The following is an 11,076-nucleotide window of genomic DNA, read 5'->3' as shown; positions in this document are numbered from 1 at the left end:
GCATCCCACTGCTCTCCTGCTCCCTCAGGGGTTCTCTGTTGTGTTCCCTGTTAGGGCAGTCATCGGTTGTAGCCAGGCACCATCTAGTTCTTCTGGTCTCAGGATGATGTAGTTGCTGGTTCATGTGACCCTTTCTGTCTCTTGGGCTCATATTTACCTTGTGTCCTTGGTGTTCTTCATTTTCCTTTGATCCAGGTGGGTTGAGACTCATTGATGCATCTTAGATGGTCGCTCGCTAATGTTTAAGACCCCAGACACCACTCTTCAAAGTGGAATGCAGAATGTTTTCTTAATAGATTTTATTATGCCAATTGACTTAGATGTCCCCTGAAACCATGGTCCCCAGACCCCTGCCCCTGCTATGCTGCCCTTTGAAGCTTTCAGTTTATTCAGGAAACTTCTTTGCTTTTGGTTTAGTCCTGTTGGGCTGACCTCCCCTGTATTGTGTGTTGTCTTTCCCTTCACCTAAAGTAGTTCTTATCTATTATCTAATTAGTGAATACCCCTCTCCCACCCTTCCTCCCTCCCTCCTCTCATAGCCACAAAAGAGTGTTTTCTTTACAGTTTAAACTATTTTTCAAGTTCTTATAATAGTGGTCTTATACAATATTTGTCCTTTTGCAACTGACTAATTTCACTCAGCATAATGCCTTCCAGGTTCCTCCATGTTATGAAATGTTTCACAGATTTCTCACTGTTCTTTATCGATACGTAGTATTCCATTGTGTGAATATACCATAATTTATCCATTCATCCGTTGATGGGCACCTTGGTTGCTTCCATGTTTTCGCTATTGTAAACAGTGCTGCAATAAACATGGGTGTGCATATATCTGTTCGTGTAAAGGCTCTTTATTTCTCTAGGATATATTCCGAGGAGTGGGATTGCTGGGTTGTATGGTAGTTCTATTTCTAGCTTTTTAAGGAAGCACCAAATCGATTTCAAAAGTGGTTGTACCGTTTTACATTCTCACCAGCAGTGTATAAGTGTTCCAGTCTGTCCACAGCCTTTCCAACATTTATTATTTTGTGTTTTTTGGATTAATGCCAGCCTTGTTGGAGTGAGATGAAATTTCATTGTAGTTTTGATCTGCATTTCTCTAATGGCTAATGATCATGAGCATTTCCTCATGTGTCTGTTAGCTGCCTGAATGTCTTCTTTAGTGAAGTGTCTATTCATATCTTTTGCCCATTTTTTAATTGGGTTATTTGTCTTTTTATAGTTGAGTTTTTGCAGTATCATGTAGATTTCAGAGATCAGGCGCTGATCGGAAATGTCATAGCTAAAAACTTTTTCCCAGTCTATATATTTATTTTTATGTATAAAATTCTTAAGGCCTTTGTGGGCTTTTGGTCTTTGCCCTTGTTCCCTGACAGATAACTCTAAGCCCTTGGAAATTTCTAAGTAATTGAGATGCCTTTGTTATCTAAACCTCACCTGAGGGTCTGTGTTAATGAGTGGGGGCTGTCCAGGCCACACAGATGACCATGTGGCCTGATATCAGCTAGTATCAATCAATCATGCCTATGAAATGAGGCCTCAATAGAGGACTCAGAGGCATCAGGGACTTTCTAGTTGATGAAAGACATCCATACACTTTGGATGATAGCACCCCTTTTGGGACATGGAAGCCCTGCATTGGAAACCTCCCCAGACCTCACCCTATGTATCTCTTTTTAACACTGATCTGATTTTTATCCTTTATAATAAAGATGTAATCATAAGTATAGTGTTTTCCACGAGGCCTGTGAGTCATTCCAGTGAATTATGGAACCTAAAGGAATAGTGGGAGTCAACAGGCCAGAAGTGAGGGGGACTGAGAACCCCTAAGCTTATAGCTGATATCCTGAGGAGTTGGAGGAAACCCCCAAATTTGTAGCCAGCAGGTTAGAAGTGAGTGTGCCGTGTGGCCTCCCTGACTTGCACCTGTATCTGAAGCCTGGGGTCTACTTGGCAGCCTGGAGGACTGTGTCCTTTTAGTTTGTGAGACCTGATCCAACTCCTGGTGGCTAGGGTCAGACAGAGAAGTGCTGTATAGGTAGCTGGTGTCACAACTGACCAGAGAAATGAAAAGTAGGGATTTGTTATATCCTCATAATTGGTGAAAGAAAAAGTGGATATTTTGATTTCAATATTTGATTTGAGATTTGTTCTCTTCAGCCCCCTTCCAGCTATAAAATTCCATGATTTTAAGGAAATATGTGCCTGATTTGGGATCTTGTTCCATAAAATTATCAAAGAACAAAGTTTTAGATTGTGTCAACTTAATGGAGAGAAGAGACAGGGACTAGAGAAAGGGGAGAGAGAGGAAGAGAAGTAGGAAGAAAAAGTAAGATGCAGTGGTTGAAACAAATGCCCACAAATGCTCTGCAAATACAAAAGGGAGAACGTAAGAGAAATGGGCAAGTTTAGAGCCTCTCCTCTGCCTCCTGGCCTTTTTTAAAGTAAAAATTTTCTAAGCTGCGTTGTAGATCTAAATGTGGTGCATGACTTGTTGGCAGATAAATGTGGTCAGTAGGGCAGAGTTCGCCACAGGGTCTTAACCGGCCACCTTTACCGGCCCAGGGAAAGCTGTTTTGCTGCAATAGGAGCATAGGAGCAAGTGATAATGGCAGTAGCTTCTTCATCTGAAACAGGTACATGCTGTTCATACAATGCAGCTGAAGTGAAGAAAATAACCCACAAGGCAGCTCCTGGGGGAAACTAGCCCCTCCTACTGGACAATACCAATCACAAGAAAGGAATATCCTGTTCGGTGGAGTGTCTTAGGCTGGGTTCTCTAGAGAAGCAAAATATGTGAAGCATATATATATAGAGAGAGATTTATATGAAGGAAATGGCTCACATGGGTGTAGAGGCTGGAAAGTGCCAAGTCTATGGCTCAGCCTGGGAACTTCTCCTGATTCACTTAGCTGCAGGCACTGGCGAACCCAAGATGGGCAGGTCAGCCAGCAGGCCTCTGGCTCACAGACTGCGAAGGCTGACGAATCCCAAGATCGGCAGGTAAGCTGCTAGCTCAAGTCCCAAGAACAGGAGGTCAGGATGAGGAGCCAGCTGCAGGATTCAGAGCAAGCAAAACCCAGCAAGCTTTGCCACAAAGCCCATAGGAAACTCCCTTTCAACTGATTGGCTGCTCATAGCAGATCTCATCATGGAGGTGATTACATTATATCAGATCTGATTATGGAGGTGATTACATTATATCAGATCTGATTATGGAGGTGATTACATCATTACGAAGTTGCCAAACTACGTCATAACTGCCAAACCAATGATAATCATGTCCCAGCCAAGTTGACACACAACCTTAACTATCACACAGAGGGTCAATGAAAATGAGGGAAACCCTCAATGAGATGGTCTAACAAAATGCCACAACCATGGACTCAAATATACCAATGATCATGAAGATAGCACAGGACTGGGCAACATTTTATTCTGTAGTACATTAGGTTGTCATGAATCAGAGACGACTCCACGGCTACTAATAATAATGACAATTAGATAATAAGCAAATTCTAATCCTTCCAATTGCCAATGATAACTCCCCAAAGCCTCATTGGCAGTGCTCATTACTGTAATGTAGGTGGGTTGGAGAAAGCCTATTTTTCTAACCTTACAGGAAAGGAAAGAATTGGCAAACTGAATGGTTTTTAATAAAAGAGTCCCCAATTTTAAAACATGCTCTCTACCCATCAACATTTGCACTAGTTGCCCCTTCCTCAGTAGGAAAATGTCCTGTCCTATATTCCGGATTGGCGAGGCACCCAGTGCCTTTTGTGGGGCAGAGCGGCAGTATGTGGGTAGAGTGGGAATAAAATCTTCAGCAGGGTAGCTACCTTTGTGACAAAACTATTAAATTTCCCTGTGCATCCTTAAATTGTTGTCGTTAGGTGCCATATAGTTGGCCTTGGACTCATGGTGAACCCATGCACAATGAAACAAAATGCTGCCCAGTCCTGTACCATTGGTTGCAGATTGAAATGTTGTGATCCATAGGGTTTTCGTTGACTGATTTTCAGAAGTAGATTGCCAGGCCTTTCTTCCTAGTCAGTCTTAGTCTAGAAGCTCTGCTGAAACCTATTCAGCATCATAGCCACACGCAAACCTCCACTGACAGATGGGTGATGGCGGTGCTTGAGGTACACCTGCCAGGAATCAAACTCATGTCTCCCACATGGAAGGTGAGAATTCTGCCACCAAACCACCAATATCCCCTGCATCCTTAAATACTTGGATACTTATTACTACAGATTGTTCGACTGTGTGATTCCAAAGAGCTATGAATGCGGCATCAAAGAAACCTCTTTAGTTCTAAATGGTAGCTCCTTACAAGAATCTAACAAATTTACAAACAATTCCCATCACAGTATCCTAAGAGCAGTTTCTGCTCTGAAAAATGCAGACTGTATGAAAGATGCTGACTACTCAAAACTCTCCTAAGGTTCTGCTCTGTCTCCAAACTGGAAAGCCTGGAGCATGGCTTGGAATTCTTACCTGCTCAGGCCACTCATCTCTACTGTAGAAAATCCAGAAAAACAGGACCTGCTGTATTCCCCGCCCAGAGAGTGAAACTGGTTCTCCACTAACTGGTTATGGGACCTTGGTTAAATGACTTAACCACACAGACCCTCATACATTTGGCTATCATTTACCTCATGAAATTTTGAGGATGAAATGATGCAGCATAATTTCAAAGCATCTGGGAGGTGTGAACTCCCAAGAGCTATACCAGTTACATCAAGTTGATTTCAACTTACAGCGATCCCATATCTGTCAGAATAGTGCTGTGCTCTGTAGGGGTTTCAATGGCTGTTTTCTTGGAAGCAGATCACCAGATCTTTCTTCTGAGGTGCGTCTGGATGGACTCAAACCTCCAACCTTTTGGTTAGCAGCCAAGGCATTAACACATTAGCTGTTTGTACCCTCCAGGAACTCCAGCTGTTGCTTGGGCTTTAATTTCTTCTGAGATTTCTCTACTGCCAGCAGGGACAAAATTTGCTTATTTGGGCTTCAAACAGGATGAAGAAGGCAACCAGGAGGACGAGTTTGGTGCTGGAGACAAAGAAATGCATCTTAAGTGCCCTAGAAAAACACAAAAAGGGTATTTACCTTCAACAAGGTCATACTAGGTCCTCCTGTTAGACCCAGGGAATTCTAGTTGTGGTCCCAAACTTTCTAGAAGCTTACAATCCGCCCCCCTAAATGACCACCCATTGTCCAGTATGCTAACTTCTAGATGAGTTGTATGTGTATAAAGAGATTTGGGGACAGATGGCCACTAGAGCCCAACCACTGAGAAGGTCCTGGGGTAGCATTAGAGGGTTCTGAAGCAGAGGCCAGGCTGAGGTTCTTAGATGTGGAGGCTGGGCTGAGTCTCAGTCTATGGAACCTGAATCTTTTCTTCTTACTGGCCTGGAATCTTAGTGGTTGCAAAGTGGCTTTTAGGATTACAAGAAATTTGGCAAATAGCAATGCTACAAGATGAGAGACTCAGACAAGATTCCATTTCACAAGAATTGATTATTGCCAGCATGACCTATGGCTTGATCTGGGTGGGGACATTCCAGTTTGCAGGTGTTGGAAAACCTACCTGACTGCCACCAATAACACTATTCTATTGGCACCTCTGTCACTCTTCTGCTTTATCTTTCTTCATGAGCCTCATGGCTATCTGACATTGCATCATATATATTATCTACATATCATATATGTCTCCCGCTAGAATGTAAATTCCGTAACGGCAAAAAATATTTATTGAATAAATGCCCAGACCTTCCAGGTCTCCAAGGTACTGGTTCAAGGGAAGAATCCAGCCAACACATTGATTAATTCCAAACTCAATTCTCTGTTTAGGTCTGAATATTCTGGCCTACTTGAAAACTTGACTTATCAGTATGTATAATTTGAAATCAGTAGACTAAGTAGAGGTTATTTAGATTAAAAATTATATCAATTGTTAATTGTGAGAACCAAAACCCAACTTTAAGCACATTTCAATAACCCCAAAATAGCTATCTAATTCTAGTCATATGAACTACTTTTTATTTTTTGACTTACACTCAACATATTTAAAAACTGTGATTTTCCAGCCTGTTACATGCTTTACCAGCTGCCTGTACTTTTCCTTCCTAGCATTTATCACAGTTTGCCATTTTCTATTTATTACAATTTTTAAATTACCTCTTGTCTATCTCTCCCTCCACCACCACTGTAAGCTGCCAGAAGAAGCAGAACACAGAAACCATACCTCTATTCGCTCTGCGTTAAATACCTAGCGTCTACTACAACATGTGAACATAGCAGGTGCTAAACAAATATGTTTAAGAAATGATTCAAAACAGTTTGGAGGCCATTGAAATGTGCAGAATTAAGTAATCCTAAACTGGAATTCCCACCACCCGCCTGTCAGTTTGTCATACTGTGGTGGTTTCCAGGTTGCTATGATGCTGGAAGCTATGCTTCAGGTATTCCAAATATCAGCAGGGTGTTGCCTGATTAAGGTCCATGACCTGGAGCAATCAAGCCAAGGAAACACACTCCAAGTCAGAAAGAGTGAGAAAGCTTATTAGGAGATGATACCATAGGAAGCCCAACAGCAGCATTGGCTGTCTTCATGGAGTCCGAGAGGCAATTTTACATTAGAGCTTAGATACCATTGTTGCAAGGGTTACACAGTGTCTTTAGGAGTGTAGCCCACAGATGGCCAGATAAGGTATACATGATAAGATAATCACAAGAGACTCCTTATCAGACAAAAGACATACAGGCCGGACATCTCCTTATCAGGCTAAAGATATATGTGCTGGACATCTGGACTCTAATCTTTATGGTGGGGGTCATAAGTCACAGTGTTACCAGAATAAGGTTCTTGCCTCTCACTGGTCAAAAAAGAGCAGGTAAGGCATGTAGTTTTCCACACGAGCCAAGAGGCTTGCAAGCAGAGACGAGGAGAGCCTAGAGCTAGCATACCCGTCTCACAGAACAAAAGACAGGCCTGGATATTTAAAAGTTCTTGGGCAGGAAAAGATTCATGTTTATTCATAGGCACGGGCCGGGATATGTTAACTATGGTGTTCTCACACAGCAGCTTTCCAAGATGGCTCCTGTCCCCGACCCCTCTAAGGACTTATTATGGGGTGTTGCGCCTGCACAGTCTCTCGCTCCCTGGGTTCGATTCCCCGGCTGGGGCTGCAGCCCCTCACTGCCCCTGGTGGAAGGTCACACAGTGGTCACAGGTGGATGTTCGCACATGTCCCTAGGGCTGGTTTTCTCCAGCTGCTTCTGAAAGGCAACTTTAAAGAAGTTTGAGAGCTATTTTTAGATACCCTGCCCCATTGTTCTGGGGAATGGCTTTGTTTCTGCGCCCTGGCCCATTTTTTGTTACTTTGTTTGCAGGTTTGGGGGCCCCTCTGTTCCCTGTCTTACTAAGTCTCTAGCTTCCGCACTCAACCTCCATTATCTCCCTGATAGTATAGCCTATCTCTCTTTTACTTGCTTCTCCTCTAACCACACCAGTCTCTTTGCTATTCTTCAAACAGGCACCCTCTGATCTCAGGGCATTTCCTCCCCATCTTAACAGGTGGCCGGACAGAACAAAACAAAGTCATAAACAAAAATACGCGGAAAAGAGAAGACAGGCAAAAAAAACATAGTTTATTTAGAATATCATCATGGCATTAGTTATGTCAAGCTCTCAATCATCTGTTTTGAAAAGGAGAAAATATGCTTCAAGGTATTAGGGTCACAAGGGTCACCTGTAGTGGACAGGTTTCAGCACAGCTTCCAGACTAAGACAGGTTAGGAAGAAAAGCTGGAAATGAGCCAATGAAAACCCTATGGATCACAACAAAATATTGTCCAATATAGTGCTGAAAGATGAGCTCCCTAGTTTGGAAGTCATTTAAAATACACAATGGCTGTAACAATAGACTCAACCATACCGATGATTATGAAGACGGCGCAGGACTGGGCAACATTTCATTCTGTTGTACACAGGGACACCATGAGTCATAGCTGACTGGACAGCAGCTAAAAACTTGAATTGGAGTTCAAGTACTGGAAAGGGCAATGCTGCCCCCTTCTCTTCGGAAGTGTCAGACAATTGAACATGAGCAATCTGTCCCATTTCCCTTTGCTGACATCCTTCCTAGCACTCCTTCCTCAAGATCCCCACATCCCCCCTACCTCACCTTAGACGGCCTCTGAGGGCACAGGAAGGAGCAGAGAAGCTGACCTCAGAGGACCCGGAAGTATTGAGAGTGCTTCCCTGGATCTCCCCTCTGCTGCAATCGCTCAAGAAACAGCCCGTCTGTCTAACATTTATTAATCCCACATTACAGTGCTTCAAACCAGCTTCCTATGAGGTAAGGGCTGTTGCCACAGAGCCTCAGCCACTCCCATTGTTACCGGAATAAGGTTCTTGCCTCTCACTGGTCAAAAAAGAACAGGTAAGACACGAAGAATTTTCCACATGAGCAAAGCTTTATTGAAGAGGCTTGCAAGCAGAGAAGGGGAGGGCCTAAAGCAACGCTTACCCCCGTCTCACAGAACAAAAGATCCGCCCGAGTTTTTAAAAGTTCCTGGGCAGGAAAAGATTCACATTTATTCATACACACAGGCAGGGACATGATAACTACAGTGTGCGCAGAAGCTTTCCAAGATGGCTCCTGTCCCAGAGGCCTCTGAGATTCGTAGCAGGATTTATTATGGGGTGTCGCACCTGCGCAGTCTCCCAGCTGGTGCTGCAGCCCCTCACTGCCCCTGGTGGAAGGTCACACAGTGGTCACAGGTGGATGTTCTGCACATGTCTTTGGGGCTGGTTTTCTCCAGCTGCTTCTGAAAGACAACTTTAAAGAAGTTTGCAGGCTATTTTCTGATACCCTGCCCCATTGCTCAGGGAGAATAGCTTTGTTTCTGAACCCTGGCCCAGTTCCCGTTACTTTGTTTGCAGATTTGGGGGGCCTTCTGTTCCCTGTTTTACCATCACCTCTCTCCCTTCCATCTGGGTCTTCAAAGAGACCCACCCCAGCCACGCTCACCAGATACGGTTCCATTCAGGAGCACATCAGGCCACCTTCACCCTTCCAGCATGGTTGAGAGAACACGGGCTTGGGAGTCAGGTTTGACACCAGTTACTTCAGATAGATTGCAGGTCTGCTATTTACTAGCAGTTGACCTAAGTGTCTCAACAACATATCAGTGTGAAGCACACCAAAACACCTTGCTGTTGATTCTGACTCATAGTGACCCTATAGGACAGAGTAGACCTGCCACATACGGTTTGCCAGGCTGTAAATCTTTAAGGAAGCAGATTGCCACATGTTTCTCCTGGTGAAGCATACAAGAAGTGCTTAATAAGTGGGGACTGATATCTTTGTTGTCACCACTGTCATTAGTATAGGGCTGCTGTCTCAACCTCGCCCATTCTTCCTCATTCCCTTCTTGCAGCCACACCAGATATCTTTGGTCAGAAGTAGTTGATCTTTTTATTTGTGAATTCTATTTTTGCAAATTCACCTACTTGCTAAAATTTATTAGTAATCCCAAAATCAATACTCATGGTGCTTTCATGGCCATTCAGGACATGTGCGTATGTAGAAAGGCAAAAAAATTGAGTCTCTCTTTTCTCAAATTCCCAGCTGAGGTCGAATGAGGCAACCCATCTTCAATTTTATAGGAAAAGGCAAGTGGCCCCAAATAGCCAAAGAAATTTTGATGAGGAGAAAAAACTAGGAGGACTCACACTTCCTGATTCCAAAAGTGAGACAGCCGTGAACAATACAAGATGGATCCTAATCTGCAAAGGACTCTGGAGAAGAACCAGAGTCCCTGACTGAGCAGTGACCTGGGCAAGAAAAAATACACCAAACATCTGACTTCATGGTAATGTCAACCGGAACCTATTAATTAGTATAAGAACAATCCCATCCATCATAGATTAGACATGGTTTTTCTTGAACTTCCTGCATGTATCCTTGCATGAAAGCACTAGGTATATAAACGCACACCACACACTGCACTACATGGACCTCTGCCTGAGTGACTCAGCGCATTGCTGACCATCTCGAGAATCTTGGTGTGAACCTCTGTATGTATATTCCCTAATAAAGCCTTGTCTAATCGACCTGACTTTTTCTGCCTTTTTTTGGTATCCAGTCTGTGCCCCTTCCTTGGAGCCACTCCTGCTGTTTGTCCAGTGGGGTGTGACAAAAACATACTTTACACCTATAGCAATCAGAACAGTCTGGTACTGGTATCACAATAGACACATAGACCAATGGAATAGAATTGAGAGTCCAGAAATAAACCCATATATCTATGGTCAACTGATTTTAGACAAGTGTACTAAGTCCATTCAATGGTGATGGAAGAGTCTCTTTAATAAATGGAACTGGAAACATTGGATTTCCACATGCAGAAGAATGAATCAAGATTCATGCCTCACACCAAACACAAAAACCAATTTAAAGTGGATTGAGGACCTAAATATGAAAACTAAAACCATAAAATTCTTAGCAGAAAACATAGGGATGTGGCTGCGGGGCCTAGTTTTTATTAAATAATATTTTATTGTGTTTTCAGTGAAGGTATACACAGCAGATTAGGCTCTCATTCAACCATTTCTACACAGGTCATTCACACTACGTGTGAACATTCTCATTATTTCCATTCTGGTTGTCCATTTCCATTAATCTGGTTTCCTTGCCCACTTACATTGTCATCTTTGTTTTAAAGTAATTGTTGACCATTTGGTCTCAAACAGGTAATTTTTTTTAAAGAAGTACAGTACAATACTTATGAATGCTAGTCATTATTTTTTGAGCCAATTTGTTATTTAGGTACAAGGTGACCTCAAGGGTTAGTTTCAGTTCAAGGTTTGAAGAGTGTCTCAGGGCAATAGTCTTGGGGAGTCCTTCAGTCTCAACCAGTCCAGTAGGTCTGTTTTTTCTTTTTTTAAAAGGAATTTGAAGTTCTGTTCCACATTTTTCTCCCATTCTATCAGGGTTCATCTATTGTGGCCCTGCTTAGAATGGTTGGTAGTGGTAGCTGGGCACCATCTAGTTCTTCTGATCA

The sequence above is a fragment of the Elephas maximus genome, chromosome 22, assembly GCF_024166365.1.
Source record: "Elephas maximus indicus isolate mEleMax1 chromosome 22, mEleMax1 primary haplotype, whole genome shotgun sequence".
Taxonomy (NCBI): Eukaryota; Metazoa; Chordata; class Mammalia; order Proboscidea; family Elephantidae; genus Elephas; species Elephas maximus.
This window is presented reverse-complemented; position numbering follows the sequence as displayed.